At 46.5% G+C, this 20,420-nt stretch overlaps 1 protein-coding gene across 3 annotated transcripts in view; it reads left to right on the forward strand.

The window, feature by feature from the left end:
• The window catches only part of SRFBP1 (serum response factor binding protein 1), a 264,044-nt gene that overhangs the window by 173,436 nt on the left and 70,188 nt on the right, over positions 1–20,420 (forward strand). The gene's annotated exons all lie outside the window — the stretch shown is intronic.

The following is a 20,420-nucleotide window of genomic DNA, read 5'->3' on the forward strand; positions in this document are numbered from 1 at the left end:
ACTGAGGTCTTCAAACCGCAGTCATGCCCACAGGAGCCACTGCTGCCGTTTAACGAAGCCTTGTCAGACGTTCTGTTGGGCACGTGGTCCAGGCCCGCTTCAGGTTCGCCTGTTGATCGGAACGTGGCCAGACGCCACCGTCCTTGTCCGGACGACCCCAAATTCCTGTCCACCCATCCCACCCCCGAGAGTCTGGTGATCCAGGCCTCGACCTCCCAGACCGCATTCCCGTCGGCCCCACCCGACCGGGAATCTAAGAGGTATGACCAGTATGGCAAGAAGGTCTTCTCGTCCCTGAGTTTGGGACTGCGGTCTTGCAACACCGCTTGCCTCTTGGGCCGCTACACCCACTCTGTGTGGGATACGGTCGCGGAACTGCTGCCAGAATGCCCCATGGAGGTGAGGGCAAAACTCGGCAAGGCAGTGGCTGAGGGCCGAGACGCAGCTAAATATTCTATACGGTGTGGTCTTGATACGACCGACTCGCTAGGCAGAGAGATGTCCACGACGGTGGCGATTCGTCGCCACGCCTGGCTGAGATCCGCCAACTTTTCGGCAGATGTCCAGAATGCCTTGATGGACATGCCGTTCGATGGCTGTCGCCTGTTTGGTGACAAGGCGGACCACGCGCTGGAACGCTTCAAGGACTTCAGGGTCACGGCCGAGTCCTTGGGTCTCTCGACCCAGCGCCAGCAGACGGGTTTGTTTCGCTCCTTTCGTGGCCAAGGAAGGGGCGTCCCCACACGTGCTGCCAGCCACGCGCCGCAACAATCCTTTCAACGCGGTGGCGGCCGTGGAAACCACTGTGGCGTCGGTCGGGGTCAACGGCGGGGTCAGGCCACACCTCCCCCCGCAGCATCTGCCTCCAAATCCTCCTAGTCCGTGCTTTCGGCCCCATGTGACGCCAGTGGGTGGCAGGGTTCGCCATCACCACGCTCGCTGGCGCACAATTACATCGGACAGGTGGGTGCTGCAACTCGTCCGAAGGGGCTACTCCCTCCCCTTCAAGACCACTCCTCCAGCCATGCCACCGCAGAACCACCGTGTGTCGGGGGACCACTTGACACTTCTGCAGGAGGAAGTTACGGCCCTCTTGGCCAAGGGGGCCATCGAGCGCGTTCCTGGGCCAGAAGTAGGGCGTGGTTGCTATTCCCACTACTTTCTGGTACCCAAGAAGGACAAGGGGGGCCTACGTCCTATCTTGGATCTACGGAACGTCAACGGCTTCCTCCGGAAGGAGAAGTTCAAGATGTTGACATTAGCTCAGGTCTTGGCTGCTCTAGACCCGCAAGACTGGATGGTAGCGTTGGACTTGCAGGATGCGTATTTTCACATCCCCGTCCTGCCGGCCCACCGGCGTTACCTGCGGTTCACGGTAGGCCAGGAGCACTTTCAGTTTATCGTGCTCCCCTTCGGCCTTACCAGCGCCCCACGGGTGTTCACAAAGGTGATGGCGGTGGTCGCAGCCCATCTGCGCAGGTTAGGGGTTTCGGTCTTCCCCTACCTAGACGACTGGTTGTTGAAGGCGGGCTCGCCCCAGGCAGTCGTCCACCACCTTCAGATGACGGCAGACCTCTTGCACGACCTGGGGTTCTCCATCAATGTGCCGAAATCACACCTGTGTCCCTCTCAAAAGCTCCTTTTCATCGGAGCGGTTCTGGACTCGGTGCAGTTTCGGGTTTATCCTCCGGAACGGCGGGTCCGGGATATACAGGCTTTGATTCCCATCTTTCAGCCGCTATCCCGGGTTTCGGTCAGGTTGACGCTGCGGCTGCTGGGGCTGATGGCTTCCTGCATCCTTCTGGTGCATCACGCCCGGTGGCGGATGCGGGCTCTGCAGTGGGACCTGAAGTTTCAGTGGGCCCAGCATCAGGGCAACTTGTCCGACCAAGTCTTGATCTCGGAGGGCACTGCGAGACAACTTCAGTGGTGGCTTACGGACTGCGATTGGGTCAGAGGCAGATCCCTCTCCCTTCCCCAACCGGAGCACGTTGTCGTGACGGACGCGTCCCTCCAGGGCTGGGGTGGCCACTTGGGAGAGGCAGAGATCAGAGGCATCTGGTCTCCGGCGGAGTCCCGGCTCCATATCAACCTGTTGGAGCTACGGGCGATTCGTCTAGCACTGAAGGCATTCCTCCTCTTTGTCAACGGGAGTGTAGTGCAGGTGTTCACCGACAACACCACCGCCATGTGGTACTGCAACAAACAGGGCGGAGTGGGGTCGTGGACCCTTTGCCAGGAGGCTCTGCGCCTCTGGCAGTGGCTGGAACATCAGGGCGTGACTTTGACGGTTCAACACCTGGCACGTTCTCTGAACGCCAGGGCGGACGAACTCAGCCGTCGGTGCTCGATGGATCACGAATGGCGTCTGAACTCGGACGTGGCGCAAGGCCTCTTTCGGCAATGGGGAGAGCCTTGGTTAGATCTATTCGCCACAGAAGAGAACGCGCAATGTCATCAGTTCTGCGCGTTGGAGTTTCCAAGACGGCACTCGCACGGCGACGCCTTTCGGCGCGAGTGGAATTGCGGTCTGTTATACGCCTTTCCGCCTATACCACTTCTGCCCAGAGTGCTGAAGAAGATCAGGCGCGACCGGGCCCAAGTTATCCTTGTGGCTCCGGACTGGACTCGAAGGTACTGGTATCCCGAGCTACTCAGCATGTCAGTCGGTCCCCCGATCCGCCTGCCCCTTCAGGAGGACCTTCTGTCGCAGCAGCAGGGGACGGTCCTCCACCCGAACCTGTCCAGTCTCCACCTCCATGCTTGGAGATTGAGCGGCGGCAGTTGAGGCCATTTGGCTTGCCTCCTGAAGTCTGTGATGTAATTCTGGCAGCCAGGCGTCCCTCCACAAAGTCGGTATACGCCTGTCGGTGGAACAGATTTGTGGCATGGTGCACAGCAAAGGCTGTGGATCCTCTTTCTGCCCCTCTTTCCGAGGTTCTTCTGTTTCTTCTCTCTCTTGCCCAGCAGGGCTCTGCTCTGGGCACTATCAAGGGCTACCTTTCGGCCCTTTCAGCCTTTCTAAGGCTTCCTGATCAGCCTTCTTTGTTCAAGTCCCCAATTGTAACGAGATTCTTGAAGGGCATCACACACATGTGTCCACCTGTTCCGTTTGTGATGCCTCAGTGGGACTTGAACCTAGTTCTAACCTTTTTGATGTGTGCTCCCTTTGAGCCCCTTCATTCTTGTCCTCTCCGTCTCCTGACTTTGAAGACGGCTTTCCTGGTTGCCATCACCTCTGCCAGGAGAGTGAGTGAGCTCCAGGCTCTTTCTGTCCAACCTCCTTTCCTGTCCATTCATCCTGACAAGGTGGTTCTCAGGACTAGACCTTCTTTCCTGCCCAAAGTAGTTTCTGCTTTTCACAACGGGCAGTCCATCACCCTCCCCTCCTTCTTCCCGCCTCCGCATCCCTCAAAGGATGAAGAGCGGCTCCATCGTCTGGACCCAAAACGTGCGCTTTCATTTTATATGGATCGCACACGCCAGTTCCGGGTGGATGACCAACTGTTTGTTGGCTACGTGGGTGCGAAGAAGGGACGGGCGGTGTGTAAACGAACCATCTCTCGGTGGGTCGTTCTGTGCATCAAAGTGTGCTACTCTTTGGCTCGGAAGGAGCCTCCTGTTGGGCTGAGGGCCCATTCCACTCTGGCCACGGCGGCTACTACTGCCCTGGGCCGAGGAGTCCCTTTGCAGGACATTTGCCAGGCGGCTACGTGGGCCTCGCTGCACACCTTTGCGAGGCACTACTGCCTAGACAGTCAAGTCCGGAGGGATGGCTTCTTTGGCCGTTCTGTCCTCCAGGACTTTCTGGTGTAGCAATGTATTGGTTAGCAGACCCACCACCGGGGTTGGTATTGCTGGGGTATCTATTCTAAGGTAAGGAATCTAATACTAACGTGTTTCTTTCAGATGAACAAGTTACTTACCTTCGGTAACGATATATCTGTAAGAAACATTAGTTAGTGTTAGATTCCTTACCGAACCCACCCATCCTCCCCGTTCTGCGAACTGATACCTAGGGTTAAGGACATCCCTTTCAGGGCCCTAGTTTCAAATGGCACCAGTGTTGGTTCTCTCATGGCTCTGCGTTTTCTGGCGCGGAAAAGCTGTGTACAAAGAACTGACGTCAGCGCGCGGAGGCGGTGTCTATATACTCCAGCGACGTCATCACGGCGCACGGCGCCGACGACGGACGCGGAGCCGCAGGGGACGCCTGCAGACGACGCCTACCGACGCGCAGGGGTACTGCTACGCAAAAGTTTCCGGATCCAGACTGACGCCTGGGGATATTCTAAGGTAAGGAATCTAACACTAACTAATGTTTCTTACAGATATATCGTTACCGAAGGTAAGTAACTTGTTCTTATCTGCCCAAGGCTTACTTAGTAGTGAACCGACCGCTGCATGTTTCCAGGTCTCTGGGAACATGATGGTGGTAATAGAGGTGTTCAGGATGAGGGCGAATTGCTTGCTGATCAGGAAGGCATCTGTTTTATAGATGTGGAGGGGTCAAGAGTCCATCGGAGTTCCCATGATGCTGGCTGTTTCTTCCAGGGTGATTGTTTTCCAGGTAGTCAGGGTGCTTCTGAGGTTACTTGTGGGTAAGCTGGAGGCAACGCTGCTGGGATTTGGTTGAAGTTTGAAATTGTTGTAGATACTTTACATTTTGTAGCTGAAGAATGCCGATAAGTTGTCACAAATGTCCTTGGAGAGGATGATGCTGTTGTTGGTAGAAGTTGGTGAGGTGAAATCTTTGACGATCGGGCAGATTTATTTTCAGCTATTAGAGCTGCTTTCTATGCATTCGGCTAAGGTATTCTTCTGGGGTTCTCTGATCTGATGTTGGTAGCGTAGTAGCGCCGCTATGAAGGTGTCCTTGTCAGTTTCTTTCTAATTGGACCTCCATCTTCATTCTATCTATTTGCAGTGTTGTTTGGCTGATCAGAGTTTGTCTGTGCACCAGTTAGCCTGATACTGGATTCTGTGCTAGTGGCTGTGTTTGCTGGGTGCCAGGGAGTCGGCGCAGTTTGCGAGCCACTTGCTTAGATTGTGGTACATTTATATAGGTGGTCGGAGTAGTTGCAAAACATTCAAAAATAGATAAAAAATTTGAGCACAACAAATAGACAGATCACCACGAAGTCCAAAAACCAATTAAGAGCAGAAGAATTTAATTTCCAAACAAGCTGCATTAAATGCAATTGTAATCCAAAACATTAAATGGGTAGTTGTGTCTTATTCTTCAAAGATAGTGCTCATAGGTGTAGGGAGTGACACAGCGAAGAAATGGGGAGGTGGTAGAGAGGGACAGGGTAAAGGTGTTTGTGACATAGATAAAATACACACTAAATACAAATAGGGCTTTCCAGCCTGTCAAGGTCAATTAGTTCCATAATACATTGCTCATTGGTACATCTTTAGCCTCCTCAGCGCGGTGCAAATTTGTGCGCTGTGCTGAACGTTCCATTGGGCTTATGGACTCATGACGAAACGGTTCCGTCATGAGCACAGGCCAACCGGCGCTCATGATGGAACCGTTCCGTCATGAGCATCGAAGGGGTTAGTAAGTACATTCCGATCCATGAGCATGTGGAGGTTCGTAAGAGACGGTCTACGTTTCGACCCCTATGTTCAGGAGGGTTATTGATGGCATCACAGCAGGGTTCAACATGAGCATCTTGTATGTGTAACGGAGTATGTGTAATCCTGGGATGTCGAGCATAGTTACCTAAGGGCTTGCTCCATTACAATTAGTGACTGTCTAAATTGGTGACATTTAGATTCATTGCATATGAATTGATATTATCTGGCCATCTTTGAAAATCTTTCATGACTCTTGCATAAATCTACCCCTTTGGAACACCCATCATAAAGCACATACGTAGCTGGTAACCAGTTGATTCCTGTATATCACAGAAGGAAATCAATGATTCAGAATATCCTTCTGAGGGGAGGGGGTTCAATTTGAGAGTGGTCTAAGGTCTGGCATGTGCTGAACTGATAGTGAGCTTAATCCGATTGGAGATTTTGCTCCATATCCTTGGCAGTTTTCTAGAATTATATTTTGTACACTTCTCGTGTCTATTGTAGCAATGCTCTGGGCCCATTTGTTGCAGACATTGGGGTGGGGGGATCTTGATTAAGGAAAGCTTGTCAAATGAGGATAGGAAGGAGGAATGACAGTGAACCATGGGCTAGATAGGAATGGGATTGTGGCATGAGTTAGACATTTTAATAAAGCTTAACAGATAATATGCAGTAAAGAGTACATGTAGGTTTTAGAACTCGAAGATTTGAAATTTGTCGACAAATATAATCAATTTTATGCAAGAGGAAAGATTGCCTGTGACTAGTGGGCAATGGTTTATGGTAGTAAAAGTGGGAAGAGAGTGAGTGCATATCTGAGAGAGAGAGAGAGCGAGAGAGAGAGAGAGAGAGAGAGAAAAAGCAAAGTGGACATTCTACAAAATTAAGAAGTATTGTGAACAGATCTTTTAGAAAGATACTGTATTTAAAATGACACGCAAGCGCCTGGTCTCTTGTTAAATGCTGCTTTTAATTTTCAGCAAGCTTTGAGCTTCAATTTAATTACAAAGCTTGTGTGTCATTTCACTTATTTTTGTGATTTCACAACTTTCTTTGTTTCATATAAGCGGTTCTAACGCATCCCAAAATAAATTATAAAAACTAATTGTGCGTGACAAATCATAGTTTCATTCAATTTGAGACAATCATTACTTTCATGTTTTTAAATACAAAACTTCATACATGTGGATGTATTTTTGAAGCCATTCATGGGCCGGGTAAAATTGTACTTGAAAGATACTATGGACTTCATTAATAAGATCGAAGGGGCAGCATTTTATGACAGTGAACACCTAACGGTGTCCTTGGACGTCATTTCCCTGTATACACAAATCCCACAAGAGGAGGGATTGGAAGCAATAGAGTTTTTTCTTGAGATTCGTCCCAAGCCACAAAGAGTTCCCAAGGATTCATAATAGACCTAGCCAGGATCCCACTTAAGAGGAACTACTTCCGGTTCATGGACACGTTCTACATGCAGGTGAAGGGGACCGCCATGGGGTGTCCTTATGCTCCAGAGATGGTGGTCCTCTTCATGGCCCTGTATGAGGAGCGTTTCGTGTACCAAGCCAACCCTTACCAAAAGCAAATTCTAACATGGTATCGTTATATTGACGACATCTGGTGTCAATGGAACGGCTCTCAAGAAACACTGATCCAATTTCATGAATGGCTCAACATGAGACACCCTGACATAAAATTCACCTTAACGTACAGTACAACCCGTCTCACGTTTTTAGATGTAGAGGTCGTCCCACAAGACCAAAAACTGACTACGACATTACAGCGCAAAGCGACAGATAAAAACACAATTCTCCACTACAAGAGCTATCATCCCCAAAGCCTAAAAGGCAATATCCCATATAGCCAAATGCTTAGGATCAGGAGAAATTGTTCCAGAAAAGAAGACTTTTTAGCACACTCAGAAATTTTGAGCGATCAATTAAAAACAAGAGGCTATCCTGGTAAAATGCTGAAACATTCCACTAAAAAGAGCCTAGTATACACCCAGGGAAGAATTGTTGACTAAAAAGCAAAAAAAAACCTTTTGAGAGGTTAGTCTGTGGTACAACCTATGGTCCATACACGAATAAGTTTAAAGCAATAATTTTGAAAAATTGGCACCTGATAACGGGGCTGGAGATTCCTATGGAAAAACCTCTTTTTGCCCTCAAAAAGATAAAGAGCATAGGACAGCAGATTGTCCAGGCGGATCTGGGGGTAAGTCAGGCCAAAACAGACCTACGCACCTTGTGGAGGTTAAAACCAGTAGAAGGCCATCACAAATGTGGCACGTGTGTTTCATGTGCCACTACAATTGAAGGAACTGGACACACAAGGAATTTACGAATTGTAAAAGTCGCAACTTGGTGTATGCGATCATCTGCCCTTGCCCCAAATTATATATCGGGAAAACGAACCAGCAAATAAATCAAAGAATAGCACAGCACCGATCCAGAATTAAACAAAAGATATTGACAGCTCCAATGGTACAACACTTTCAGCAAAGTGGACACACTGAAAAAGAATTCAAGTGGACTGTGTTGTCCGGAATAAAGACTCCCCCACGCGGATGGGATGTGGAGACATTACTGTTGCAAAGAGAAGCATATTTAATCCTGAAGTTCAACTGCGTGACTGATGGAATGAATATTCACTGAGCCCCTTGTCTACATCACCGGCACCACTGAGAAATCCTACCTGCTTTTGAATAAACACAAAATTGCACGTGCAGGATGAATATAGAATGTAATTATTTACCACCCACAAATTGGATTGGGATCATAAATAAACGTTTTTACCATGAAAAACTCATTACAACTCCCATAATTCCTGGAGAGGAGTTAAGTCAGGTGATTTAGAAGGCCACTTCCAGGTGCACTCGCAGTAGAAACACGGTGGAACGCCACACACAGCAATAGTGACCATTGTCGAATCCAGCTGAAATTAAAAAGGTGAGCTGAAATCACGTCCTCAACGTTTTAGCTAAAGGTTCATTGCGGAACGAGTGTAGTTAACCATAGTGTCTAATTCTTTTAGCGTTATATGTTGAACGCAGACGCAAACTCCCTAACGGAGACGCGCCCATACAGAGAAGAGTGAAAGATCTAACAGCGCACAACAGAAGCGTAGTGCACACAAGTAAGGGCTCGCCTGAGCACAAGTCTTCTTAAAATGTTTGAATGCTAAAACCGAGCATGACATGAAACTAAAACTCCCTTATTACTCACAAACAGAAAATGAGGTAGGAATCCCGGACCGCGTTTAAACGTGAGATCGGTCCGCAGCGCGAGTTACTGCAGCAATCAACACAGTAAGTTCAAGTAGCTAAAATGTTATGAATAAAGAAACACCCATGTCTTAATGACATAAGGAGACAAGCCCATGTCTCTTTAGGTCTCGTAGACAGACCTATTGCAGTCAAACCAGAAAGTTGAGGATTTGTAGAAGTGCACGTGCTCGTGAACGCGCTTCTATCCCCCTGCCTTGCTCTTCAAAGGCTCCCCTTACCATTTGCTCCTGCTTCCCCGCCCACTGCTTCACACTTCACGGCCGTCAGGCCGTGACTCGCATTTTTATTCTCTGTGCCCTCACCTCTCCAGCCCCTCCCTGCTCGCCGTGCTCCTTGCTTCCAGCCCAGGCCAAACTCGTGCCTTCAAAGCGTGACAGCATTGTAGAGCCCAGCCGCCTTTTGGTCTCCCATCAGTGTGTTAAAGTGCAAAGCCATCAGCCTCCCTCCCACCTCCCCCCTAATTGCTTTCACGGCCGCGAGGCCATGAGCTACTTCAAAGGGATCCGCTCCCCGCCCCTCCCCCCCCACCGCTTGCATTTCCCGTACTTGTTTTTTAATCCGCGCTTGCAAATTCCTGAAGCAGCAATGAAGGAGTTACAGCGCCACCTGCTGACTGCGCGTGTTTGAGTAAATGTCACCGAAGGCTTATTGCAATCCATTTGACGTTTAGGACTGAGGGAGTGAAACCGTGATTATGCAAGTCTGAATGGAATGCATTATCGCCGTCAGGTTTTGTATGGTGATGCTTCACAAACGGTGCTTGTTTCCCACGCTGTATCCTGTGTCTGTAACTAGAGACTTTCGTGGACTCTGGCTAGTTTTCTCTTATCTTTACTTTCACAATGCCTCGCTCGGCTTGTTTACGCTTCATTAGCGTGTCCTGGAATCCTTTCTGAAGTGTAGAATTTTACACCGAAACTTACACTACAGCAGACTTTGAGCCTGCTCTCTTCTCCATAACATATGTTTATGTATTTTAATTAATGAACACAGTTACAAACGCATTGTGAAAGCAATTTTGTAAAAAAAAAGAAAATCGAAGTTTTAAGTTTAATTTAACAAATTGATTCGGTTTCAATTTAAAGCTACAAACATTGTTGGTGTGTAGCTGCAAACATGTAGGTATAGCCGTTTTGGTAGTGGTTAATTTGTAACTTGCGTTACACAGAGTTGATCATCTGAATTTTAATAGGGCCTCCGCTACTGCCGCTTTAACACTTTAATTTCTAAGAGAAGAGATGCATGCGTTTTAATTATGCGGTAGGTTCACACAGGGTGTTTTCTGTTTACCTTGCACAACATAAAACATATAAACTGTAGAAATAAGGGTGGGATGTTGTTAAAGGGTCAAAGTGGCACCGTACGAGTTTGGCAAATATGTTTTATCGTTTAGTTGTAGTTATTCATCTTTTATTGTGGACGAAGTACTGTTAATTTTGATACGTGTAATAAATACATTTGAACGCAAGTGGTGCCATGCTATGAAATTATTTTGTATGTAGATGGGAATAATTAGCTATTGCTGCCCTGTTGGTGCTTGTGAATGGTTTATGCACAACTTATACTTTGAAAACGATATGTGTTTACAGGTTTGTATTGCGATCTTTAGCATACAGACAAGGCACCGTAAATTTGTAATTTTTAATGTGCATAATTTAGTCAACCCGACCATATATTTGGTGGTCGCCAGCCATATAATTTCTGTGGCTTTACAGATATATTGATGTGTGGAATATACAGAAATGGACATCCGGATTTATGTTGCAAAGCTACTGTTACAGGTAAGTAATGTGCTTTTGAAGACAGGCATGTGGAGTAGTTAATGAAGGAGGAGTGCAATGGTGCTAGTGACCCGGTCCCCCCACCGCATTAACCGTGTACAGAGTTTTCTCCAACATCCTTTTGGTCAGATGCTAGTCGTGCTGTATGTACACACCCTGCCTAAAGCTCGCCATCCCAGAAACACACCACAGTCCTTGTATTTGCTTTCTACTCAGTGGCTGTACTTTGTGCTTCCTTGTGGTGCCCACAAGGGCTTATGCTGTGGAGATATAAGGGTAATAGGGCTTGCCATGTACACCTAACAGCCTACTGCATCCTAAGGTGGGGAGGCCAAGCATGTACTTTTCTTTGCTATATGTGAGGTGTTTGTGTCTTATATGTGCTTTTTGCTCACCATTTGTGCTTTTAAAGTACTTCTTGTGCATTCTTTGGAATCCGAATGTGTCCTTTTCAGGCCACACAAACCTTCTTTACCTATATAAAAGTCTTTTGGACGTAACGTTTGGCTTTTACACTTCACTGTGTATTGTGCCTTTGTTCACGATATCTGCTTTTAATGTTTTAGGCGTGCCCTTTAAACTTTATATGTGGCTTTTAGTTTCGTAAACCTCTTAGTTACATTGCTCAGTAAACACGTAGCTACTGCTGCCTTCGTCATGCTTAATTTGCAAATAATGAAGTGGCGGTGTTTCATGAGGCAGCAGCTTCACAATCTGATTTTTTTGGGGAGGGGTGTACCTGAAAGAAGAGTATATGGACTAAACTTTAATAGTGTTTTAGCAGCACATAGATTTACATGTGAATGTAAATATAGATTTATGGGGCAGGTTACAGGTAAGTAATGTGTTTATGAAGACAGGCATGTGTAGTAGTTAATAAAGGACTGCAGTGGTGCTAGTGACCCAGTTCCCCCCACCAAATTATCAATTTCCGTTTTTAAAAATATATCTTTTTGGGCAAGCGTTACTCTCGCTGTATGAACACACCCGTTTTAAAGCTCACCATGCCACTAACAGAACACAGTTGTATCCGCTGTTTGCTGTGCTTCTCTGGGGTGCCCACACAGGCTTATGCTGTGGAGATATAAGGCAATAGTGCTGCCATCTACAAATAACCGCCTACAGCATCCTTCCTAAGGTGGTGTTGGGGAGGCGGGGGGGAAACAGGTACATTTGTTCGCTCAATGTGACTTTTATTTTCTTAGTCCTGCCTTTTGCTCACGGTTTGTGTCTTTACAGAATTTCTTGTGTGGCCTTTGGAATTGGTGCTGCTTTCCTAGTGCTTAATTTGTGACAAACAGATTCACTCTATCTATCTATCTACTGCCCTCACTCCATCTATCTATCTATCTACTGCCCTCACTCCATCTATCTATCTACCGCCCTCACTCCATCTATCCATCTACCGCCCTCACTCCATCTATCCATCTACCGCCCTCACTCCATCTATCCATCTACCGCCCTCACTCCATCTATCCATCTACCGCCCTCACTCCATCTATCCATCTACCGCCCTCACTCCATCTATCCATCTACCGCCCTCACTCCATCTATCCATCTACCGCCCTCACTCCATCTACCGCCCTCACTCCATCTACCGCCCTCACTCCATCTACCACCCTCACTCCATCTACCGCCCTCACTCCATCTACCGCCCTCACTCATCTATCCATCTACCGCCCTCACTCCATCTACCGTCCTCACTCCATCTACCGTCCTCACTCCATCTACCGTCCTCACTCCATCTACCGTCCTCACTCCATCTACCGTCCTCACTCCATCTACCGTCCTCACTCCATCTACCGTCCTCACTCCATCTACCGTCCTCACTCTATCGCCCTCACTCTAGCTATCGCCCTCACTCTAGCTATCGCCCTCACTCTAGCTATCGCCCTATCTATCGTCCTCGCCCTATCTATCGCCCTCGCCCTATCTATCGCCCTCACTCTATCTATCGCCCTCACTTCACAAAACTTATTTACAAAAGTTTAAGCTCTTGCCATTATAAATTACAATAACTTTTATTTAAGTATTAATTATTTAAAAAAAATAAAAGCCATTGTTATTTGTAAGATCAATACACCTAAGTTACGTAAATACAACACATATTGCATTACAAATGCTATAGGTGTCACATTTGAGAAAGTTAAACATATTGGCATTGTAAATGACAAAGCTATTAATTTTGCTATTTTCAAAACCAACACATAAATAAAAAAATGTGTCATTTACAATACCAATAGCTCAAACTTTCCTAATGCGAGACCTATTGCATTGCAAATGCTTGTTTTTTTTATATAGGCAAAAACTTACCCCATCAAAAACACAGACGACAACGCGTCTCTGGAACATTAAGGTATTCCTTGTTCTAGAAAGCGCTAATAATACCAAAATTAAAAAAAGGAGAAGGTACTAAAAATCTTTATTATTTTCTAATTTGTCAGGTACCCAGGTTTGCTCTGAGGAAAAACCCGAACAATTGGACCGGGTTTGGAAACGCGTCGGCATTTCCAACGAGATTCACCTCTCTAACTCACTAAGGGCAGAAAACAAAAAGGGTGTACCGGGTTGTTGGACACATTATTTTAAAAAAAAGCCCATTGTGAAAATTAGTCCTGAAACATAAAAAAAGAAATGAGTAGACAGGAGTGAAATGCAACTGTTTCTGGTGTACCTATGTATGAAGTTTTGTATTTAAAAACATGAATGTAATGATTGTCTCAAATTGAATGAAACTATGATTTTTCATGCACAATTAGTTTTTATAATTTATGTTGGGATGTGTTAGAACCTCTTATATGAAACAAATAAAGTTGTGAAATCACAAAAATAAGTGAAATTACACACGAGCTTTGTAATTAAATTGAAGCTCAAAGCTGGCTGAAAATTAAAAGCAGCATTTAACTCGAGACCAGGCGCTTGTGTATTATTTACATTTCTGTGCCTGCCTGGTCCTGTAGGACAAAACCCCTTGAGTCTATATTGTATCTAAAATGACAGCATGTGTGAGATAGAACTGTTGAGAGAGGATCATCTTATGCTGGTTGGGTAGGATTGTATGCGTTGTAAATAATGTATTTGAGGTGCAGCAAAGCTTCAGCAGTGGTCATGTATGACAGCAGCTATTGTGGAGAGGTGTGTTGTTCAAGGTTACCTGGAATGTAGACATTTGTTTCACACAATTGAGGGTACTGGGTTCACATTTTGATGACCAGCTTGAGGTGTAGTCTCTTCAATAGCTGCAGGGGTACGCAAGGCCAGGGGCCCATCATTAAAGCGCTTTGTGGTACCCCCTTACCCACCCACAAACACTTGCTCTCTGCAGTTCCCTTTGCCATATGACATTGTAAGTCTCCTTGCACAATTTTGCTTACAAAAGAACACCCACTCAACCGCTTCAGCCTTGTTCTTTCTCGTGGGGGCTTCATGTGGCTCTCCTGGATAATCTGCTCTTTGGCTAAGGGCCAGACCCTCTTCAGTTGACCTACTTCTCTTGATGTCCTTACTGAGCATGGGCGGTGACTGCAGTGATCTGGTAGGTGGGCTCTGGGACCACAGCTTCTATGTTTGAGCATATGAAAATTCTTGTCGGGCTTCGATTTGATTTACTCATCGAGATACTTGGGATCATTTGTTCTGTCCTATCTGTTTATCATTTTTATAGCTGTGTCAATGGCATGATTGGGGAAACTGGGGACAATATTGCATTCACCATGGGTCAAGCGTACCTTATTTCTGTTTACGGGTTTGTGCTATTTGCAGTTTGCTGTTTTAGATACTGTCATGTAAAGAAAATGTTCTAATGGGCTTTTGTTAAATGACAGTGTGTTTTTTAATTGGATAATACAGAGGACAGGTCTCTGGTATATATGCACTGTGCATTGTGGGAGAGTGAATTGCTTCTTTGTAAAGATTAATGACTTGTCTGATTTAAGCAGCAGGAATTAGTGGTAGCATCACATAAGTCCTCAAAGTTCTGCTTTTTTGTTCAAAGTTTTCTGGGTAGGTTGTCTGACAGAAGTGATTGTGAAAGTAGGAAAGATGTGTGAGACATGGTAGAGGGTAGAATACAGGATGTGAGCAGACAGATATTTAACTTCAAGGAGAGTATTGTGTGCGTGAGAAGGGAAAGGATACGTGTGGGGTGAGGCAGTGAAGCGTGTTGGAAAATGGTTAGAGAAGTGTCATTGAAGTTGGGAAAATTGAATCGGTTCTAGATTTGCTGTGAGAAACCTGAGCTTAACGAGAAAATAAGAATGTGCAAAGCGTGGAAAATGCAGAATGCAATGAAAGATATGATTCAACTTTTCTGGAAATGAAAACTGCATTATAGATCAAATCCAGATGATCTCAGCAGCAAACATTACTTGCAAAACTGTTTTACTAGCTTAAGAGCTCCCTATGATTCGAAAACAAAAAATTGTAAGAAGATGAGGTATTGTATAACACACTGGCAGGTTTTTCTGTGCAGGATGCTTGACAGGAATTTGTGTCATGAAGAAGCGTTTTCAAAATGGTGCAAGAAGTGTTGTAAGACTGGGACAGGCGAGTGTCTTCATGATTTTGGCTGGGGCACATTTGAAATATGGGTAAAAGAGATGCAGACTTATAGAGCACTAATGAAAAATAGGATGTGTATTGGGTGGTGTGCAGCTTGTGGATGATGTGTCACAGATGGGTTGAAATATTTTTTTATTTTATTTTTATGGGAGGAGTGTGGCTCACTGATTAGAGCGGCAGACCCTGATGCAGAGGTCTGGCCCGGGACCAGGGTTCAATTCCCGACGCGGCAGGGTCCTGAGCCCAAAAATGTCCACGGACTCGATAATTCTCGCCTCGGTACCTACTCTAATCATGGGGTCCCACGCTGCAACTCTGGGCAATAGTGGGCGGCGGCCCACTCGCTGCGGGATGCCTGGCTTTCACCTTGGGGATGCCCAGTACGGGTTATCTCACAGGGAAAAGCCAGGACGGGTTCCCAAGGCAAGCGCCTTGATGCCTTCGGGTGATACGTGCGCTATATAAGTCGCAATACATTTACATTTATATAGGTTTTATATAGCGCAAACTTGACCGGAAGGTATCTGAGCACTTTACATGAGCGCCAGGTAGCCACTGGGAGATTAAGTGATTTGCCCAAAACCACAAGATGTTGAGTGTCTCTGCCGAGACTCGAACCTGGTTCCCCAGCTTTGAGGTCAATCGCTCTAGCAGTTAGGCCACATCCTTCCTATGCGTTGCAGGGAGCATGTATGATTTTAGGATTTATAAGGTGTTGAATGGTCTATATGCAAGAAAGGACCAGTCAAGTGCAAGATAAGTTGACTTCGATAGATTTTGGTCAAGTCATTGAAGTTCCTTGTTCACGAGCTCCAACTATTATGACTATTTAGCAGTGCTGTTTAGGTCGAGCCTTCCCGGCGCATGCACTGCAAAGGAAAACAACCTTTTCCTAGCGCTTAGGCTTTTCAGCCAAGCACGTGCACGCGTTCCATTGCCTTCAATGGCAACGCGTGCACTTCAGGAGATCCACTCGCGGGAGCGCGCGGCCTATCTGGTCGCAATTATCGCTCCCGCGAGTGAATCCCTCCCCCCTGCTGCTGCGGGAGCGCTTTTTTTCTTGTTGACTTTTTTCTTTTCCAGTTTTTTATATAGCGCAAACTCGACTAGAAGGTACTGGGGCGCTTTACATGAGCTCCAGTTACATTACTCAAGGATATTTCGTTCATTATTATATTTTTATTTTGTTGGTAGGCACGGGAAATTAAGTGATTTTTTCCTGAATCAGGATGTTGAAGCGACGCCGAGACTCGAACCTCGTTCTGCAGTTCCGAAGTCAGCACTCTCTGTGAGCTGGGACATAAAGTATTTTGGCAGAAATTGCCGGGGGTGTGGACCACAATATTGCAGTCCCATCAATGTCGAGCTGTTACATCGACAACCGAAGGCAGGTATAACTTGGTCGAAGGCAGGGCAGGTCTACTGTGTTATCATAGACCAGACGGCCGCCACTCATGGTAGTTCATCTTCCTGCAGACTGGGACATCTCGCACAATTATTTGAGTTTGCTTGGTTATACACGTACAAGAACTATTTAGCTGTTTTAACAGTAACAACAACGTCTGCCCCCCTTTTGTGAACAAACGAACATTGTCTTGGATATCAAACTTGCATTTCTGGATGTGCAAACGTTCAGCATACAGACCCACCCCTCTCACTTTACATTAGAATGAACTATGTGGCAACCGCACACACTCTTGCCCTGATTCTAGAAGCTGCTTGTCACCTTGTTACAGGTGGCTTTTACTTGACTCACATGGGACTAGTTATTCACACCACGCCCAATCTGGTGCTTGACCATAGTCCCCCTGATTGGTCAGTTCTCGGATGCATCATCCAGTTAAAAAGACACCCTGAAACAAGTGGCCATCTTGGATTGCATCAGTGCCCCTATGGGACTCCATTCAGAGGATGTAGTTTCTGCAGAGGACAGCTGCAAAGAATGAGTGGTGATGTCACTGCCTTCAGAATACCTAACAACCAAAGCCCCTAGACTACCCCCCTTTGCTATAGTGCTTGATAAATAATACTCATTGCACAGCGCTAGAGGTGACCCAAACAGTGTTGGGCTTTGTATGAGTGTTAGCACTAAAAACACTCATTCGCTCAATCAGATAGACAGATGAAGGCAACTCAAGGCTAGGATAGGACCAGCTCCACTCTCAGGACCTCTGGCTGTATGTAGCAGAATACTGTGTGTACCAGCACAACACATTCCCTCTAATTAGATACCGATATTAGATACCTCTATTAGACGGAAAAGCCTCATGCATGTTAACGGACATGATAATGGATCACGCATAAGCGCCATGACTGAGACCTAGGGTGACCACCCATCCCATATTTGCCCGGACTGTCCCGGGTTTTCGCCAGATGTCCAAGGAGATTTCAGGAAATTAACTAGAGAGGGGTCGGCTAAAAACGGTGGGAGGTGCCTTTTTATGTTTTTCAAAGCATGGCTAGTAAGAAGCTGTTATACGAAAGCTATTTAATTACCAGGCAAGCTATTGACTTTTAAAAGTGAATTTGATTTATGTTCTTACTGCCTCTTATGTGTGTCTCTGCTGAGGAAAATTGTCATTCTGTGTGCTCGGTTGTGTGCGCGCATTTTAGGTACAATATAGTACAAGGAGTAAGAAGAGCTGGAAGTTCTGAGGGCCTGTCAGTTGTAGAAATACAGTGAGGATGGCAGAGCAGGGCCGCCCTCTCCCTTCCACTTGCTGCTAATGCCGCTGCATTTGAGATACCCATTATGTAGTAGTAGTAGTAGTTGAGCTTATATAGCGCACAGCTACCCGCAGTGGGTTTCCCAGCGCTTGCTTAGGGAACCCGTCCTGATATTCCCCTGTGTGATAGCCCCAGCAGGGTATCCACAAGGTGAAAGTCAGGCATCCCGCCGCGAGGGGCCGTTGTGGAGATTAAGCAAGCTATTGCCCAGAGTCGCAGAGTGTGAACCCATGAGTCGAGAAGGCACCGGATCGATAATTATAGAGTCTGTGGAATTTTTAGCCCAAGACCCACGAGGCGGGGAATTGAACCCTGATCCAGGACCGATCTCAGCTTCCGGGTCTGCCGCCTCTAACCCCTGAGCCACACTTCTCCACTAAATATGTGCCATGTTGCCATGTTCTTGTCAAACATCAAACGCTTGCCATCCCGTAATGAGGTGTAGAAGTAACGGGAATCCCATTCGAAAGTGACAACAATTGTCGCTGATGAAGGTCAACAATGACGGAATGATTTGCAGGAAAAATACGAATGGAAAAATACTGCTAAAATTTTTTGTTTGCACAGGCATAGCTGCCAAGGTTTTAGATTGCCATGTGTGACATTTTCATAATTTCATTGTAATTATGAGTGACATTTCAACGACTATGAGTGACACTTTATCGCTAGAAAAATTAAGCAATGAAACGTATAGAGAAACATATAAACTATCAGAATTTACACCCATTTGAGCAACACGAAACTCTAAGAAGTAATTGAAATAAAGTGCGCTAACAGGGGGCCTGCCTGCGAAGAGCTCCAGCGAGCTGCTCTTGCAATCCATGCAAACATAAGCAAATGTTCACTGTATGTGTAGAGATAAGATCCAGAGTGGAAACCAGCATATTCTAAGCATGGTCCAATCTTGGCAGCTTAGCCCCCATTACACCATCCCTAAAATAAATAAAAGTTATCCTCCAAGCAAACTGATAGCAAACTCGTCATAAACAATACAGGTGGAAACAATCCTTTTAAACATGCGGCAGAGTTAATTTACAAGCACGTGTCAAAAAATATAAGAAATACGTGACCCTTTGCAGTGAATCATACTATGGCTACTCACCATGCCTACGACGTGAACATATAACCAATGAATAAACTCCTCAGTCAATGCACATGAATAGTGATAATCACAATTGTAGCACAAAATGTAGTGATAACTGCCTAGATTAACAAAATATTAACTATGTCCTTAAACCCGATGATACAGTTCAGACACAAAAGTTTAACATGCACCCAGGCTGTCATTGAAAACAAAAAGAAAAAAGAAAAATGAATCAATGCTCCATGAATATTTAATCGCCATTTGCTGTTGTATAAAGATGGGCAACAGCATTTCACTGCGTGCGTGTGACACTTATGTCCTCTTATTGGAAAATGCACCACATTTCTGTTACATTATGACTTACGTATTTCGTCTCTCCTTCAGAACCCCTTAAAGCACAACTCCTGGAAGCCCGCCATAATCCACTGTGTGTGTTCTGTTCTTCTTCTGCCAGCCCCCAGGCTGAGGCAGCGTCTCCCTCCGTGACAACCGGCCCTCTCACAGCTGTTGCATAATCATGCAGCACTCCTGTCTCCCTCACCATGTGGCCTCGAGTCCGCCGGCCTGGGCTGCTCTGTAATTCACCTGCGGGCGGCGTGGCCAATAATTCAACTCCTGGACCTGCGTGCTCCAGCGCGGGCAGCTCTGCAGGGCAGAACAGGGTCTGAGGTGCGAGCAGCAGAGTGGTGTGAGCCAGCGGCCGAGTACCATGATGCCCGGGCCCCTGGCCAGGCCCGCAAACCAGTGAGGCTGAGCAAGCAGTCGAGCCACTCCATTAGCAGAGTCTTTACAAAATATAACTTCCTGTGCACTTTGGTAGCTGCACGTCACGTAACGTGCTCCTACGGCAAGTCTCCTGTCCCTCAGCCCCCTGGCGCCACGGAAATGAAAAGGTTGATACATTGTAGCAGCACTGGCTCAGGCTGAGCCTGCTCAGCTGCTGGGAGCCCCACAGCCTGTGAGAGCCGCCAGCGCAGGCACTCGAGCGCACTGCCAGCTTCCATACACAGTTGTTTGCAGGGCACTTTTTGTGACAGCAGAAACTACTGCATTATGCAGGACAATGCATTTCAGTGCGGTGATGCGGACCACCACACTGAAATACGTTAGTGTCACGTATGATGCGTGATACTTGGCAGGACTGCACAGGTCGTTATTTCATATCCGAACTGGGCCGACACAGCTGTTCAATCTTCTGAGGTTGATAAACCGAGTGCTGGTAATGTGTGCAGTTATTTTCCAACACTTAAAAAGGGCCGAATTTTAGATTTTGGTGCACAGATGCCAAGCAGGTTCAATGTGGAGACCTAATCGTAAGGCAGGTTCAACAACATTTTGCAGCCCACACACAAACATCGCTCAATCACGTTCAGCAATCATAGACACATTA

The sequence above is a fragment of the Lissotriton vulgaris genome, chromosome 3_1, assembly GCF_964263255.1.
Source record: "Lissotriton vulgaris chromosome 3_1, aLisVul1.2, whole genome shotgun sequence".
Classification (NCBI taxonomy): domain Eukaryota; kingdom Metazoa; phylum Chordata; class Amphibia; order Caudata; family Salamandridae; genus Lissotriton; species Lissotriton vulgaris.